At 35.9% G+C, this 17,506-nt stretch overlaps 1 protein-coding gene and 1 long non-coding RNA gene across 3 annotated transcripts in view; one reads left to right on the forward strand and one right to left on the reverse strand.

The window, feature by feature from the left end:
- Positions 1-150, forward strand: part of LOC116069170 — a 107,531-nt gene extending 107,381 nt beyond the window's left edge. The window contains exon 3 of the long non-coding RNA XR_004109883.1: positions 111-150. This is a non-coding gene — a long non-coding RNA (uncharacterized LOC116069170). The remainder of the gene's footprint in view (positions 1-110) is intronic.
- Sgcz (sarcoglycan zeta) overlaps positions 1-17,506 on the reverse strand; it is a 1,052,781-nt gene that overhangs the window by 269,475 nt on the left and 765,800 nt on the right. The gene's annotated exons all lie outside the window — the stretch shown is intronic.

Raw genomic sequence — 17,506 nt, forward strand, 5'->3', positions numbered from 1 at the left:
AAAAAAAGAATTCATTTTCAATTTTTTATTTGTTTTCTGGCATGTGTGTTTCCTGTTTTTTTTTTTTAATTTTTGTTACTCAATTTTAACAAATTTTGTTTTTTCCCCAGCATTCTTCCAAAGCTAGAAGAAATGAAGCCAAAGATAAGCACAGCCATCTTTTATGAAGTCAGCAGCAGTAGAAGCCTAGGACCCAGCTATGATTGCTACTCAGAACAACCTGCTGCTGTCTGCAACAGAGCCTTTGCTAGCATCTCACCTTTTAGTAACTCAGCTTTCAGTGATAGCATGCTTTATTAGTGACTGTAAGCTTGCTGTATTAAAATCTAGAGAAGGAAAGACTTATTTGACTCATAGTTTGAAGAGACATGGTCTATCATGGCATGAAAAACATGGTGGGGTAGATCCCATCGTTGCAATCAGGAAGCAGAGGGGAGCAGACCTGAGTCACCAAAATAAGAGTAGGAACAAAGACATACTAGTGGTGACTTCGCTCAGGAGCCCTCCATGAAAACAAAGTCCACCCCATCCCAATAGTCTGTTGACAGGTTTAAATCTTCAGTGGATTGACACATTCATTAGGATAGAGCATTGGGGATCCAATGCTCTGAAAACATTCTCAGAGATACATGTATAGTGTGCTATATTCACCTCCGGGGCATTTTCAAATCCAGTCAAGTACACAATCAAAATTAATCATTACCTGTACACTCATTTTTATGTTGGCATTCATTCTAGTGTATTTTAGTTTCATGTCCTGTATCTGTATTTTTCACACACTCGAAGCCTAAGAGTCTAAGAGTCTAAGGTTTTCTTTAAAGTATGTTTTTTTTTTTAAGTCTTATTGGTTCATTTTTCCTCTTCTAGTTGCCTGAAAAATAGAAAATGAACATCACTAATTTCTGACCTCACAAACCTATAGAGCTAACACAAGTGATCGTCCCTCACTAATTAGAACACAGGTGGGTGTATCATTCAAACACAAAAGTATAAGAAGTCTACATCTCTCCAAGGCCTTAGTTAAGGTATGTTTGTACCAGGCGTTAAAGTCTCTTCTCCTCGCCTCCACGTGTGTTTCTTCCCTCCTATTTTCTTTTTAAGATTTCATTATAACACTATGGGTTGTGTAGGACAGGTCATTTTATTTTTGCTCTAATGAAATGGAATTTAAATCTCCTTGAATCTACATTAGAATCTGCCTCTTAGAAATCATGCTGTTTCATAAGATAGCTGTAGGGTTCTTTGAAGTTTGGCAATGAATGCACATTAAAATTAATACAAATGACTATTGTAAACTATACCAAGGGGTGATTTTCTTACTTATTCTTCCAAAATTAAGCTAACAAATTTTCCACACTGTTAAAATGCAAGATCAGAAGTCTGATATTGTCTATGCAAGTCAGTGTCATGGAGAGAGAGAGGAGAGAGAGAGAGACATTCTAAAAATAGGAAAATTAAAAAGAAATAAAAAATTATTCAACTTTATAAAGAGTTTCATTTATGATTAGCTGAGAGAAAATAATTTTAATAGAAAATCAGTCATAAAATGTGAAACTCATGCTGAGCGGTAGTGGCACATGCCTTTAATCCTAGCACTTGGGAGGCAGAGGCAGGTGGATTTCTGAGTTCGAGGCCAGCCTGGTCTGCAAAGTGAGTTCCAGGACAGCCAGGGCTATACAGAGAAACCATGTCTTGAAAAACCAAAAAACAAACAAACAAAAAAACAACAACAAAAACAAAACCAAAAAACAAAACCAAGAAACATTTTAAACATTAGGACATAGCTATATTGTGTTATGAATTTAATATATTATTTAGCTAATTACCAGTATAGAATACTTGAATCATTCCAAACTGTTGACGAGTTTAGTTCATGCACATTTTGGATTTACTATTAATATGAAAGTTAGAAACATTTTAAGTGAAAGCAATTTGCTGTTAACATACACTATCAATTGGAACATACATTCAAACTAATGCAAATTTTCAGTTGTATATATCAACTTAACTTTTATAATATGAAAATAAGACTGAGATAGTCCAGGAGGGATTAAATAAAATATTAATATCTGCTATGTTAAGTATAAGAAATAAGAAATAAAAAATAAAAATATTCCTCACCAAATATTTCTTATTTTCCGTAAACAATTCATGCTAGGTAATATTTCAGATGAAAAATCAGTAAAAATAATACAAAGGTAAACTTCTCCATCATGAAGACATTATAAATGAGTACAAATTGACAAACAAATAAAGACCTTACCTCTTTGTTATCTTAACTTAGATATAAATCCATGTTAAAATTTCAATATCCTACTATTTAAAATCATTCTCAAAGTTTCTGATATACCATATATCACTTACAGAAGGTCACATGAATTAGAGAAAAAAATATTTGTTTCAACTTATCCAAATTACTGAGGTACATTCCTTTAATTACTAGTAAAGGTAAAGTCAACGACCTAGCCCCTAGTAAGGTAGCCCTGAAGGAAACTGCCTTGTCAATATATTTCAGTGAGAACCACACACCAGGATTCCTAACTTCTGTTCTGCTGGACTGTTACACAGTGAACACAAACAAGCATGTATCGTAGACATCAATGAATGCAGTTTTGGAACATGAATATATCCTGGAAAGAGGCATTGGTAATACTGAAACTGTAGGTATGATTTCAGCAGAGCTATAAATGGAAAAATAAAATAAAACAAAAACATTTATTGAGTCAGTGGATGCAGCTTGTGCTTGGACTCAAATAGGTGGAGGTCAGGAAAATCATGATATGTGCAGCTGGTTAGGAAAAATAGGACTGCCATAAATATTGCCCAAATACTTTCAGATAGTATTACTTCACAGAAGCAGATGACAGCATGGATAGAGCAGCTTTAACAAAATAGAGAATGGGAGAGATTGAAGCATCAATGGAAAAGATCATAATTAACATTTTAAGACACAAGACCAGCTAGAGTCTGGTCTTCCAACACATGACTGCTCACAACCCATAGACACAATACCTTATTTGTAAGCATGATCTTTGCAAAAAGTAATTAAGTAGAGGCCGTGAGATGAAATGATGTTGTATTAGCCAGTATCCAATGATCAGTGACCAGAGATTCATGTGCCATATGGGATTTTGATCTACTTCCCTTAACTATGGTAAACATCTTTATTTTGTGCATACATTAAGAAATTTCACAACAGAATTTGAAATAAAGGTAATCAACTATAGGACTACATGATAGCAAGTAATAAATAATCAATATTATTTATTTATATTTGAAATCGTGCCTGAGATTAATCAACTGCTAAAAAAAATGAATAAATAAAAATAAATGGACACTTAAAGAGTCACATTTCAAAAATTATTTTATGTAGAGCACAGGGGCACATATCTGTAGTACCCCCAATTGGAAGAAAAGACTCTAAGGCTGTGAGTTCAAGGTCAGTCTGGTATACAATGTTAAGTCTCCCAAAAATAAAAAGAAAACCCACAAACAATGACTCATTATCTGTTAACAGGACATGTATCATTTGAACATCCATCCTGAGCTGTGTATTCCAAGAAAAAATATGGTATTTGGCCCTGCCACTAGTAATCTGCATGTTGCAATGTGTTGAAGTATATTTTGGAAACTATGCTACATTCAAGGTATGTTGGTGACAAGGACAAAATCATTATTCCTAATGTATCTTCAGAAAAATCCCTCCTTAGAGATATACAGAAATATACATGTAAACTAGTCAGTTAGGAATGGCGAATTCATGAAATTCTTAGCCAAATGGATGGAATCCTGAGTGAGATAACCCAATCACAAAAGAACATACAAATTGGGGGACTCATGGTTCCAGCAGCATGAGTATAGCAGAGGATGGCCAAGTTGCTCATCAATGGGAGGAGAGGCCCTTGGTCCTGTGAAGGTTTTATGCCCCAGTGTAGGGGAATGCCAGGGCCAGTAAGCAGGAGTGGGTGGGATGGTGAGCAGAGGGAGGGGGGAGGGAACAGGGGATTGTTTTAGTTTTGAGGTTTATTTTATTTTATTTTATTATTTTTTCTTTTTTTCTTTTTTTGCATGGGAACCTGGGAAAGGAGATACTGTAAATAAAGAAAACATCTAATAAAAAATAATAATATGTGCATATATAGTATAAAAAAAAAGAACAAACATGGTATGTACTCACTGAGAAGTGGATATTAGCCCAAAAGCTCTGAATACCCAAGATATAATTCACAGACCACATGAAGCTCAAGAAGAAAGAAGACCAAAGTGTAGGTGCTTTGGTCCTTCTTAGAAAGGGGAACAAAATACTCATGGGAGTAAATATAGAGACAAGGTGTAGAGCAAAAACTGAGGGAGACTGTCGCAACTGGGGATCCATCTCATATACTGTCACCAAACCCAGACACTATTGTGGATGCCAAGAAATGCTTGCTGAATGGAATTTGATATAGCTGTCTCCTGAGAGGCCCTGCCAGTGACTTACAAATACAGAGGTAGAACCTTACAGTCAACAACTGGATTGAGTGCGGAGTCCCCAATGAAGGAGTTAGAGAAAGGACTGAAGGAGCTGAAGGGTTTTGCAGCCCCATGAAAAGAACAATATCAACCAAACAGACCCTCAGAACTCCCAGGGACTAAGCCAACAACCAAGGAGTACCCATGGCTCCAGCTGCATGTATAGCAGAGGATGGCCTTGTCAAGCATCAATGGGAGGAGAGATCCTTGGTCCTAAGAAGGCTTGACAGTTGCCCCACTGTAGGGGAATCAAGGGTGGGGAGATGGGAGTAGGAGGGTGGGTGGAGGAACACTTTCATAGAAGCAGGGGTAAGGAAAATTGGATAGGAGGTTTCTGAGAAGGGTGAAACCAGAAAAAGGGATAACATTTGAAATGTAAATAAAGAAAATATCCAATAAAATATAAACATATATATATATATATATATGTTTATATATATATATATATATATATATATATATATATATATATATATATATAGAGAGAGAGAGAGAGAGAGAGAGAGAGAGAGCCAGGATTTGTATTTTAATCTTGCACAGTGCTTCTAGTTTTTTAACAGATAACTGATCCAAGTGAATCAGCTTACACCATCACTGATGGTATTCTCTTTATTTATAGTATCTCCATCCACTGCAATCCTCTCTACTCTTATAAAAACATCAGTCATTTACAGCTGCACATCTAATAGCAGAATGGACAGCTCTAGCCACTGCAATTCCAAGCACTTGAGCAAACAAACCAATAGTCAAAACAAAATAATAGCTTCATGGTAGCTCTAATTGCCTACACATATGGATACTTTCTGAACAAGCTATATGTATAAGCCCTATATATACATGTATTCTATTCTATTCACATAAAACACTTCTGTTAATATACTATGATCGAAAGGTAGTGTTTGTAGTACAGCCTCCAAACTTATAAAGTAATATGTGTATAGCATGGTCATGATTTCAATGCTATTACACTTGAGCAGTTTAACTCCCTATGATGATGAATATTCACAAGAATGATTAGAGGTTCAGAATATGTAAAGTTTTTTTCCAGACCTAAAAAGTTATATGAAACTAGTCAAATTTAGTTACTGTATAAACATTTACAGATTTAAAAACCTAAGTTATATCACTTGTTTAGATATCATAGGTTATGTTGATACCTGGATAAGTATCAGAGCAATAATAATAATCAACATGTAATTCTTCCTTAGCCTGAGTAAGGCTTGTTTGTGGGAAATGGCTTTCCTCAGAGACATGGCTGATTTATCAATTCCTGCATGACAGGAAAAGAGGTAAAGAATCTATTTAGTATTTCTTGTAGACTCCAATCTCTGATGTTACCCTGACAAAGTAACTGAAAACTGAAGAATAAGAACTCAAGAGCCCACAGCCACTATCATCCTGGTAGGCACATGGCAAAACTGAGAACAGAAATGGTAGAACAGAAAGAAGAAGGCTCAGCACACATTAAAATTAGTTAATGTTTAGAATGAGGTTTTAATTTCATTAGCTTTTCTTCAGGTAGCAACTACAAAATTAAAAGAAATATATTAGTTTACTAATACTGAGAGGACTGAGACAGGCTGACCCCATGACAGGCTTCAAACTGGACAGGTCAGGAGACTAGACCTAAGTTTCTGTTTCCCAGAATGGGACAAGTCCAGGCAAGTTGTTTACTGGAAAGACCACAGGCTGGGGGCAGCCAATCAGAAGCTGCTCTACCACCTGGCCTGAAGAAAAGAACCATGAGTCAGGAAAAGTTTCTAGCTGCCCCCCTCCATGACCCCAGCAGAGGTTCTGGAATATTCCCAGAGCCCTAGCCAATCCCAAAGACCCCCAATCCACTAGAGATAGAGCCAAGCAATCAAAATAAAGGCCACCTACTCTTTAAATTTAGCTTGCAAGCTCAACTAGGTGTCTCTATCTTATAAAGGGTAGAACCAATCATGCTGGACTGCTGCATTTGCATATTATTTAAATCCAGGGTATCATGCTTCAGCAAATCATGGAATCTTACAATACTAATATAATCCGCTAGGTTTCAATTATGAACCATAATGATTCTTAGTGGGAAAGGTCATTTAAGAAATCTAAAATGTAAAGACTTCCTACAATGATAGCAAGTCTTTTTTGTCTTTGAGTTGGATTTGTGTATGTGTTGCTGCTATTAATCAATGTACTGAGGCAACTTCCTCACGGTAAGCAAGCTTTTAAAATTTGTTTGCTCATTTGTTTGTTTGTTTGTTTGTTTTGTCCTATTCTAGTTTGTTTATTTTGTTGCCTGTTTGTCCACTAATGGGATAGTGCAAGACAGGATGCGGATTTAGGTAGCTTGGGAGGTGGGCAGAATCTGGGAGGATTTAGGGGAAGGAAAATGATCAGAATACACAGTATGACAAAATCTATTGTCAAAAAAAAAATAATAGGACCAAAATATTTCCAAGATTTAGAGAGAGATCAAAGGCCTTGCAAATGCATCTGACTTAAGTGTATCCTGGCAGAAAGTGCTGGCATTTTGAACTAATAATATATTGGATTAACTATAGGAAGACTGTGTAAAGTGAAAATGGACTAATCAAGTGTTTACAATATTGGATGAAATTTACTTCTTTTGATGATTCAAAAATAAAGAGATAAAAACATTTAGCACATAACAATTTCTACATTTTGTTATAGAGTCAAACAATTATCAGAACACTTAAGTCTACAACTGCATATGTGTGTGATGCCAGACTTTATTTGTTCGCATGACTCAACCAAAACAGCATATTAAAAGCATAGCCAGCCGGGCAGTGGTGGTGCATACCTTTAATCCCAGCACTTGGGAGGCAAAGACAGGCTGATTTCTGATTTCAAGGCCAGCCTGGTCTACAGAGTGAGTTCCACAGAGTGAGTTCCAGGACAGCCAGGGCTATACAGAGAAACCCTGTCTGGAAAAACCAAAAAAAAAAAAAAAAAAAAAAAAAAAAAAAAAAAAAAAAAAAAAAAAAAGCCAAAGTATCATTTAAAAAGCCAGGCTCAGATTTTCAAACGAGAAAATATAACACTCATTTTAACAAAACAGTTATATGTAAAATAGACTTTTCTATGTGTGCTCCCCAACCCCCAACAACTGGAGCAGGGGCTGTTGAGTCTCTGTGGAGTCCTCTCCCTTAACTGGGGGCTACCTTTTCTGGACTCTGTGAGAGAGGTTGCATCTAACAATGAAGAGAATTTATGAGTCTGGATGGGGGCATACCTAGGAAGGCTCCCAACTTCTTAGGGAGAAGGGAAGGGAGATGGAGGGAGGGAGAGTGTGAGGAGGAGTATGAGAGCAGGCAACAATCAGGATGTAAAATGAAGGAATAAATAAATTATAGATAAAAATAGAAAATAGATTTTTCATGAAATATGAATTTCATAAAAATATTCAATTTATATTAGCATGTAATGATTATAGATATATTAATATATATATTCTTTTCAATAGTATAGCAAAATGCACAAGGTATATAACAATAGTTCTTGAGAATCCTCAACAATGTTTAAGAAAATATAAAAAATTGAAATCATGATGTTCTTATTGTTCATAATGCTAATATTGTATGTAAAATCATGTTAAAATGTTTATTATTGTTTGTTTAATATTAATACTTTTGTACTTTTCTACTTTATACATCCTAAACATTTTACATTTTATATCATACAAAATATACAATTTTATGTGGCTTTTGAAAACATTGCATAACTAAAATATCAAAATTAAGCTGTTTCACTAAAGTAAGCTAGATAATGATTGATGTGTGCTGTAAATAGTTTGGCAAATAAAACCAAGTGTTTATTCAAATAGATAGCCTATTGCAAAGTTTATGAGTATTATAATTAAGAACTCATTAAGCCATGAAATATTTTCTCAAGTGGTCACACATGATAAATAAATCATTCTTACTATGTAATTTATGAGCATTTTAGGAACAAACCTGGCATAATTTTTTCTAAAGATTCAGAAGGGTGATTATTAATTTTAAACATCTACATGTTGTAAAGATGTAATAGACTTCATGCATGTATAATTGCTAAGAATCAATTCCAGATAACTAAATTCTAGAATCTAAAATGAGATTATATTATACATTTCTAAGATCAATCAGTAAGAACCCACAAAATTATTTACCACAAGGCATATGTATAAGCTCATATTCTGAAACAAATGTCTTTAAACATCTTGGTCTAAGATTTCATAATTCGTCTTGTCATCACATCCAGATTATATTAGCAGTCATTAATTTTCTAGGGAAAAACATGAGTATCTGCCTTAAATAGATTATCTAAAATCAACAGCTTGTGTTTCTTCCAAGATTCTATGTTATACAATCACACAAACACACACACACACACACACAGAGAGAGAGAGAGAGAGAAAGAAAGAGAGAGAGAGAGAGAGAGAGAGAGAGAGAGAGAGAGAGAGAGAGAGAGAAAGAGAGAAAACAGCCATAAAAGACAATGTGAGAGAATGTGTAAAAATGTTTATAGAGGGAATCTGAGAAAGGTCGATTTGTAATTTAGTTCACTAATTACAGTTCACTAAATTTAGTTCACTAAAAAGTCTGGATAAATTTTATATTAACCCTGTTTTATCATTAGGAATTTCCAGTGTCTGGAACTAGAATTTTAGTAATTATTAAAATTTTTAATTAAGAACAATTTTGTAAGAATTAACCCCACATATTCTAACCATACCATTGCAATAGCTAGGGTATACCTTCATACTGAGATCTTCGTTGCAAATACATTTTGTTCTGTCATTTGCTTTAAGAGGAACATTTGTAATGACAGAGTTGGTATTGTCATGAACTTCCAAAATTAACAATTTTTTTAAAAACACACTTTCATCCAAATATAATTTTTATTAAACCACAGAAGGTAAAGGATACTTAGGAAATATGATTTCTCTCAACATTTTCCCCCCTTAAAGGTTCATAGATGCCAACTACAATGTGTGTATGTATATATAGTTATTATTTTTATTTTGTGTTAGTCAGATTTTTTGAAAAAAAAAGTTTGAGAGAATTAGCAGGAAGAAATATTTACTTTGGCTCATAGTTTTGGAAGTTTTGGTCTTTGATTGCCTGAATCATTACTTGCAAACCACAGCAAGGGAGAAACATCATAATAGAGAAATAAAGAAGAAAGACAGGCAGAACAAATCCACTCATCTCATGACAGTTAGAAAGTAGAGAGAGAGATGAAAATGCTGAGGAAAGAGATAGTCCCCTAAGGCATGACACAAATGACCCACATTCTCCAAAGTTTCATACACTTCCCAGAGATGCCACCTATTGAGGAGTTCATTGGTACATCAATCTACTGACTAGACCAGAATCCTCATGATTCAGTAAGAACAAAGTGAACAGATTCATCAAAGAAGGATCACGATCTAGTGCTGACACACGCCTTTAATCCCAGCACTTGGGAGGCAGAGGCAGGTGGATTTCTGAGTTTGAGGCCAGCCTGGTCTACATAGTGAGTTCCAGGACAGCCAGGGCTACACAGAGAAACCCTGTCTCAAAACCCCACTTCCCCCAAAAAGGATCACGTTCTAACACATGAGGTTTGAGGGAGGGTGCAGCATCCCAAGATATGACATATACTATAAATATATTGTGGAACGTTTTACACACACACACACACACACAAACACACACGTGCGTGCACAAAGAAAGAGAGAAGGAAAGAGAAATCTTAAAATATGACTCTCCAGATGTTTCCACAGCTCTCAAAGTTTGTGTTCTACTGATTAGAAGCTCTTCTTATTCATTCATTATTACTGAAAATATCACAGCATATTATTACTATATAGCCACTAATTATAGAAAATACAATTTTCTTTTAGTTCCTTAAAAGTGATCATTTTATTTGTAATTATTTCTTCCTTGAGAATATAACAGTAATGTAAAAAAAATAAAACCTAGATAAAACATAGTTAATGTATTTGATGGCTACAATACATTTTTAAAAATTAAAATAATATAATATGTGATTATACATATAATCATAATTTGTCTATGTGTTATACATATATTTGGCAATAACTGTTATTATCACCTCACCATTTTTAAGCCAGAATTTATACCATGAATGTAAAGCATCCAATAGCAATCTTCCTCCTCACCTCCTCTTCTCTTTATTGCCTTGCTAAGTAAGATCTTATAGAGTAGATACTTCTAAGTAAGAAAATTATCTCATTTAAATGACTTTTACATCATCCATATCACTCTGTGTAATATTCTCCTTAACTTTTTGTATGTTTCTTTCATTTGAATATGAAGCAACTGTTCTAACATTGGGCTACAACATCAGCATTGATTTTTTTTAACTTCCTAATTCAGAAAATTCTAAAGCTATAGTCATCAAGAATTAAGATTTTGGAAAACAATGCAGCCAGCCAGTCACATTGCTAAGTGGCCAGTGCTGAATAAGTATATTTTCTAATAGTTTTCATTTGGTATTAATTATAACTAAAAATGCTGAGATGTTTCCCATGTGTCTGTATTAGAAATTCAGAAATTGAACCTTAAAAGAAAAACACAAAATAAAATATATTTTCCAATGGCATACATTGGAATTTGAATTCAAAGCAAAGTGATTGACCATAATACTTGGATTTTAACCTACAAGTCATAATTATTCAAAAGATCAGACTGATAAAGGAGAGTGGACTCTTCTAAAAATCACAGGAGCATATTTTAGCAAAAAGTAAAATAAAAAATAAAATGTGAAAAAAATTAAAGTTTTTAGAAATTAAAAAATTATTAAAAATATAAAATTATTATTTTCCATGTATCTCTTTCTTCTCCCTCACATCCTGGTTGCCTATTGACTCTTCTCTTATGTGATATATGTTGCTGGCCAAAATACATCACACACACATGAGTCCAGAGTTTTAAAATATACTATTTATCCCAAAAGTTTACACTTGAAGGGTCCCTGACATTCAGTGTCTCATGGAACTGAATTCATGCCAATGTGGGAATCATAGTTACAATGCTACTTATTGGAATACTGGAGTATAAGGAGTATATACTACAGGCCTAACAGTGATTTTATATTACTTGACAAAATGAAGCATATGGTTTCCCTTAATTTGGAATGAAATCTAAAATAGAGAAAGGGGAAAAAATAGGACCATCTACCTGCTGACAACTTGTATTATTACCTTAGTTTCAGTTTTGTCAAAAAATTCTTCATTTTTCAAGTTATTTTAGGAAGAATTTAACTTGCTGAACTAAAATTTATTACTGAGAATAAAAAAAGGAGTATAAATGTATGAATGACCTCAAGGAAAAATAAAAGCCTAATTAAGTCTCTTTAGAATGATCAAAGTGATGATGGAACATAAACTGGATGGAGTGTCATTGAAACAGGAGTGGCAGAAAGTTCATTTAGAAGACAAGATGAACTCACCGTGAGTCAAAACCTAAGAGGGAGAAAGCATAAATAGCTGTCTCAGTCACCCATTAAAAGTTCTCAGAATATTGGGAATAGTTCTACATCAAGACCCAGATATCACTCCTGGGCATATACCCAAAAGATGTTTCACCATACCAAAAGGACACTTGCTCAGCATGCTAATAGCAGCTTCATTCATAATAGCCAGAAGCTAAAAACAACCTAGATGCTCTTCAACTGAAGATTGAATAAAGTATGGGTCAATTACACAATGGAATACTACTCAACCATTAAAAACAAGGACACCATGACATTTGGAGGCAAATGGATGGAACTAGAAATCATCATCCTTAGTGAGGGAACCCAGACCCAGAAAGACACACATGATATGCAATCATTTACTAGTGGATCCTAGCCATAAAACACAGGGTAAACATGGTACAACCCACAGACCCAAAGAAGCTAAGTAACAAGGAAGACTAAGGAAGGATCATTGAATTCCATTGAGAAGAAGAAATAGAATAGAGATTGTGGTTGGATGGAAGGAGGAAACTGGTTGGGAGGGCAATAGGAGAGATCAAGTGTAGGGAGGGCATGGGGAAAGAGAATTGGGAGAGAAAAAGGGGATAGTGGTCATCTCTGGGACAACTAGAAACCTAGGACAAAATGGCCCCCCAGGAACCTATAAGAGTGACCCTACATAAGACTTCTAGGAATAGGGGATATGGAACCTAAAATGACCACTTCCTGTAACCAAGCAAGGCTTCCAATGGAGGGATGAAGGCATCAATCCAGCCATGAAACCTTTTACCCACAATTTGTCCAGCCTACAAGATGTGCAGAGATAGAGATGGAGAGACATTGAGGCAAAAGCCAACCAATGACTGTCTCAACTTGAAACCTATACTGTGGCAGAGAGCTCACACATAGCCCTATTAATGATATTCTCTTATACATACAGACAGGAACCTAGCATAACTGTTTGGAGACATTTCACCCAGAAGCTGATGGAGGCCACACCCAGAGGCAGAAGCCCACAGCCAAACATTAGCTAGAGCTCACGGAATCTTTTGGAGAAATTGGAGGAAGGATTAAAGGAGCCAGAGGGGTCAAGAACACTACAAGAAAACCTACAGAATCAACTAAACTGGGCCCATGGGCACTCAAAGAAACTGAACTACCAACCAAAGAACACGTGAGGGCTGGACCTAGGCCTGCTACACATATGTAACAGATATGCAGCGTGGTGGTATTCATGTGGGACCCCTAACCGCTGGAGAAAGGGTTAATTCTGATCCTGATGCCTGCCTTTGAACTCCTTTCCCCTAACTGGGCTGCCTTGTCTAAGCTTAATAGAAGACCCTCTTAGTCCTACTGGAACTTGACATGCCAAGGCAGGTAAATATGCATGGAAGGCCTCCCCTTCTCTGGGGAGAAAGGGACAGGGCATGGGGGAGGGGAGGAGAGGAGACAGGAAAGGATTAGGAGAAGAGAATAGAGGGGAAGCTTTGATTTACCTGGATGTAAAGTAAATAAATTAATTTAAATAAAAGAAACAATCTCTAAGAGCAAAAACAAACAAACAAACAAAAATGGGGGGGTGTCACAGGACTCAGAATTCACTTGAAGGCTGTTAATGGAAATCCAGTCAGTTGTCACACAACTCCTGGTGTATCTGATTTCAGTTAATAAATAAAAGATAAAAAATGTGCACAAAGGGGTTAAAGAATCCACTTTATGTTCTTAGTTTGCTACCATTGTCAAAATCTTTAAAAAAAAAAAGTGATTGAATTTGAAAGATTAATGGATATAAGGAAGGTTAAGGACAAAGAAAACATCAAACAAAACTTTACATCATCATTTTTCTGGTTTACATGGCATAGTTTAGACTTCAAAGTAAAGTACTTCTAGTCAGACTTCTTGTTTAAAAAATAGCTCAAAACTGCAGATGCTACATAGATTCTCATAATAACACTGAGTGTATGCCTGATTCAAAGACACAAAGCCAACCTTGAACACTTCAGATGGGCTACTCTGTTCCCACTGACCTTGCTATTTCAGAACTCTTCATTTCAAAACCTAAATCATTGATTTAATATAAAATGTATTATTTTCAAATATCACCACTATAAACACTATCTGACCGAATTCTTTTTATTTTCCAGATATTGCTACTTCTTCAGAGAAAGATATTTCAATATTTCTTGACATTTCAATCTAAACAAAGCTTATTAAAAAAATAGAGGCCACACTAGTACCACTACGTTCACGAAGATGGATCAGACTTGCTTTTCCTTATTTCTCCTAAATAAAATGAAAATTCTTGGACATTAAAAAAAAAGCAAATAAGGTTTCAGAAAGGTGAAGTTAAGGCCAAGTGGATTGCTGGTCTCTCAGAGGCCAGAAGAGTGAAAAATAAAGACAAGCAGGCAGAGCGAGTGCAGGCAGAGCGAGTGGTCTGAGCTGGGTTTGCCTTTTCCCCTCATACATTCTTACATAGGGAGATAAAAAAGGTGACAAGTGGAAAGCATGAAATGATGTAGAAAAAGCAGAAAAGAAGAGAAAATGAAAAGTTCTAGAAAAAGCTTTAGACCATTAACCCCTCATTCCAGTGTGAAACCACTGGCACCTACTTCATTGCTACAGCAATAGCTGAGAGCAGATCCCAGATTGCACATACTACAGACATCAGCATGACCCCAGTGATGTCAGCAAAAGCTGAATACAGAGCTAGAGCTTACCTATCCCATTGTAACTCTCTGTCGCTGTCTCTGACTCTGTCTCTGTCTCTCTGTCTATGTCTCTGTCTGTCTCTGTCTCTGTCTCTCTGTCTCTCTCTGTTTTTCTGTCTCTCTGTCTCTGTCTCTGTCTCTCTCTCTCTCTTTCTCTCTCTGTCTCTCTCTCTCTTTCTCTCCCCCACTCTCTCTCTGCCCCTGCCTCTGCCTCTAAAATGAAGTTGAATGCTTCATTTCCATTGGGTCAACTAGCTGTTACTATAACCCTAGCTGTTAATTCTTGGTTAAGTAATTTCTTCTATGGGACTAAAATAAAGTATTCTTATTTTAATTCATTTTAAAATGGTTCATTATTTTTATTAGTCATTTCTTGGTTGGAAACATTCAATAACTCCTTTCCAATATTTATTCTTGTAAGGTTCTCAAAGGCAGAAGATGAAGTAGGAAAGTAGAAGATGAAGATGTAGTGCCCACACTTGACTGGATTTCCATGTAAATTACAGAATTCTGGGTTTTGCACACTCACCCTCTACCAGTTTAACAATCATAGTTTAGCATTTCATGCTCCAACTCTTGTTCAGGACAGATTGTTGCTCTACAATGTTGACATTTTCTCTGTCCTTCCATTTATCTCACTAATTTATAGCAGTGGTCCACACCATCACCTCAATTCACTTGTGAACCTCAGAGGAGCTCAGAACTTCCAATCTGCTCAGATATTTCATTTTTAGAAAATTTTCCTGCTTTCCAATCTCTACACATACAGAACTGAAATCAGGACCCTTGGTTCTTTTCTCACGACCTCACAAGAAGAGACAACCACTTGAGTAGTGCCCAGATTATTAAAACAGCTTCAACTAATTTTAAGGGATTGTAGCTTTACAGAACCAAGTACTTCCTGACATTAGTGAGAAATAGGTAGAAATGAATAATCGGTGGTACTATAAACCTTAAACACACAGAACAGCACATTCGAAGCCATGCATAGATGAAAGGCAAGCACCAATTCAAGGAAATCTAGGTATCGACTGAGTGGTGTAAAATTTAAAAGAAAACAGCAAATTTTTAGGAGAGAGCTAATATGATGCTAACATTAATACATTAAGTAACAGAGGGGGTGATTACCAATTAATGAAGTTTCCACCTCAGTAGCTTAGAAAATAGAGAAAAGAACCCAAACAAATAAATAATGTGGTTGTGAACAGAAGCAGAAGAGAGGAGAGATGAGGGAGGAGAGGAGAAAAGGGGAGGGAAGGAAAGAAAATGGAAGGGTGAAGAAGGGAGGAGCAGATGAAATATAGTGGGGAGAGAAGGGGAGAGGGGAAGGGAGGGGAGGGGAGGGGAGAGGAGGGAAGGGAAGGGGAAGAGAGACAAAGATGAGACAAGACAAGAAGATATTTTTTTAAGTATTGAATATTTTTGCATTTTAACTAGTACTTATTTTTGTTAAACTAATAAAATCATTATGTTTGATAAAATAATAAAACTATGTAGAGAAATTAGGAGTTACTTATATTCTAGAATATAAAATAAACAGACAACACGTATGTTCTAAATAGTATCATGTGTTGGATGTAGAAAGCAAAGCTCCATATACATACTAGACATTTTTCCACAAAACTAATATATATAAGGAATTAAAGAAGAAAGCCAGCAAAAACTATGGAAGTGAAGAAACTAAATGGAAGTTACCAACTATGAAACAAAATGCAGACCCTAGAGCTGAAATGCACAATGACTTAAATGAATGAATCACTACATAGAATTAGCTGATGTTGAGTTCAAGTCAAAATCAATGTTTCAGATTGAGAGAACAGTTTTCAGAAAAAATTCAAGAGTCTTATTCTCTTACTCCTGGTTTATCTGTATCACACTCCTCTAATTTTAGCTTTTCAATTCTACAAACAGCATACTTGTTCAGGTCTGTTCTGGTGAAAATATTTGGTAGTTAAAACTTGAAAGATGTGAAAGATGTAAGTTTTAAAAATAAAATTATAGCCAGGCGGTGGTGGCCCATGCATTTAATCCCAGCAATTGGGAGGCAGAGGCAGGAGGATTTCTGAGTTTGAGGTAGCCTGGTCTACAGAGTGAGTTCCAGGATAACCAGGGCTACACAGAGAAACCCTCTCTTGAAAAACAGAACAAAACAAAAGTATGTGTAAATAGAGAAAACATCTAAAAGAAAAGACAAATTCTTAAAAAAAAAATTTCATCTCTTCTGTTCATTTTATAATGAAATATATTATTTTATAATAAAACTTATTGTATATAATTCACATCCAATGAATTATTTTTATTTTTATTTTATTTTTTAACTATTTTCTTTATTTACTTTTCAAATGATATCTCCTTTCTCAGTTCCCCTCCAGAAAAAAAAACCAAAACCAAAAGCAAAACCTAAAACTGTTCCTTCCCCTCTCCCCCTGCTCGCCACCCTACCTTCTCCTGCTTCCTGGCCCTGGCATTCCCCTACACTGGGGCATAGAACCTTCACAGAACCAAGAACCTCTCCTGCCCTTGATGACCAACTAGGCCATCCTTTGCTACATATGTTGCTGGAGACATTAGTCCTACCATGTGTACTCTTTGGATGGTGGTTTAGTCCCTGGGAGCCCTGAGAGTACTACTTGGTTCATATTGCTGTTCGCCCTGGACTGCAAACCCTTCAGTCCTTGGGTCCTTTCTCTGGCAACTTCATTGGGGACCCTGTGCTCAGTCTGATGGATGGCTGTGAGCCTCTACTTCTGTATTAGTTGGGCACTGTTGGAGCCTCTCAGGAGACAGCTATATCAGGCTCCTGTCAGCCAGCACTTGCTGGCATCCACAATAGTGCC

This window comes from Mastomys coucha, unplaced genomic scaffold (assembly GCF_008632895.1).
Source record: "Mastomys coucha isolate ucsf_1 unplaced genomic scaffold, UCSF_Mcou_1 pScaffold22, whole genome shotgun sequence".
In the NCBI taxonomy this organism is placed as follows: domain Eukaryota; kingdom Metazoa; phylum Chordata; class Mammalia; order Rodentia; family Muridae; genus Mastomys; species Mastomys coucha.